Here is a 1864-nt window from a genome sequence, read left to right on the forward strand (position 1 = left end):
GATATATGTATATTATTTGTAATATTAGCCCTCTGGACCTCTCCTGATACGGTCAGTAAACACCACATTTTAAATGTTATTAGCTACTATAGTGTCTTATTAAACAGGGGTCGCATATTAATCATATGAATCATATTAATCATTTTACCGATCTTTACCCACTTGTTTCCTCCTGTCTCCTGCTTGCTTCCTCTCCTTGTTTCCTCTCATCACTTCTTTCTTCCCTTTTCTTCTGCCTTTCCTCTCCTGGTTTTCTCCTCTACTTCTTGTCTCCCCTTTCTATCCTCACGTTTTCTCTCACCGACCACCCGTTTCATTTTTTATGCTTTATTATCTTATTTTCTTCCTGCCATTAGTGCTCACAAAAAACAAGAGAGTGGACTTCTTTTCCCTCTCTACCTTCTTTTTCCTTTTCTTTTTCTTCTCTTGCCTTCTAACCTCATCCTATTTACCTCTCTCCTTGTCTCCCTCTCCACTCTTCTCTGAATGGCTTTTAAGAATAGTGATGACTCATGTCTCCTCGTATTGCTGCCATGCGTTGCTATGGTGACACCCCCAGATGTAATTGGCTACTCCTGAGCGATGCTGGGTGAATGGAAGGGAGAGAGGGATGGGGGTACGGACACAGACTGCCAACTCACCGGAAGCCAAAAGCTGATGTCATTTATTCTGTCTGGATGACAAGTCTTTCCCTCCTGGGTTTTATGTCCTACATTCTCTCACACACACACACACTCGGCTCTCATGCGTGTACACACACACACACACACACACACACACACACACACACACACACACACACACACACACACACACACACACACACACACACACACACACACACACACACACACACGGTTCATCTCCAGACAGCTTTTTCCAGCTTCAAAACAAATAACAGTTCCCAGCTTCTATGAGACAGCTTCTACGGCTGTAGGGTAGTTTTTGTGACCTTTATCAAATTGCAGTCACTCCAGCAGGAATCAGAAAAAAATGCATTAATTACTTTCATTTGTGTTTACTTCTTAAATATTCTAAACCTACTGTCACATATTAGGTTTTACATATCGCAATGTGATTCAAAATCATCTGGTTCCAAATTTGTCTAAATACAGAAAAATAGATAACATATTACACTGTCATTATTTATTTAATAAAAACTGAATGAAAATACAGAAGCATTGTGTCAAGAATTAAGTGCACCCTATGATTCAGTAGCTTTAGCAGCAATAACTTGAAGTAGCTGTTGACTGAGTCTCTCACACTCCAAAACAGTATTTTAAACACTTATTGAAATTTGCAGTTTTACCCAGTTTAAAATCTACTTAAGCCTTATACATGTGTACACACAACAGAAACGTTCCTATTCTGCACAGCTAACGGTTGGGTGTGTAAATGATGGGCGGGAGGAGGAACACCGAGCACATCTGGATGATTTGGGGGAAGAAATCATGGGCTTCTGAATGTGAAGATCAGAGGTGGTACTTGACTTTGGGACAGGATGTTGACATGGTGGAAGAGTGGTTGGTGGAAGCACCTGGGCGTCCACACCAACAACAAACTGAAGATCGACACAATTCAATTCAATTTTATTTATATAGCGCCAAATCACAACAGCAGTCGCCTCAAGGCGCTTTATATTGTACAGTAGATTGTACAATAATAGATACAGAGAAAAACCCAACAATCATATGACCCCCTATGAGCAAGCACTTTGGCGACAGTGGGAAGGAAAAACTCCCTTTTAACAGGAAGAAACCTCCAGCAGAACCAGGCTCAGGGAGGGGCGGCCATCTGCTGCGACCGGTTGGGGTGAGAGAAGGAAGACAGGATGAAAGACATGCTGTGGAAGAGAGACAGAGGT

Source organism: Astatotilapia calliptera, chromosome 7, assembly GCF_964374335.1.
Source record: "Astatotilapia calliptera chromosome 7, fAstCal68.1, whole genome shotgun sequence".
Classification (NCBI taxonomy): domain Eukaryota; kingdom Metazoa; phylum Chordata; class Actinopteri; order Cichliformes; family Cichlidae; genus Astatotilapia; species Astatotilapia calliptera.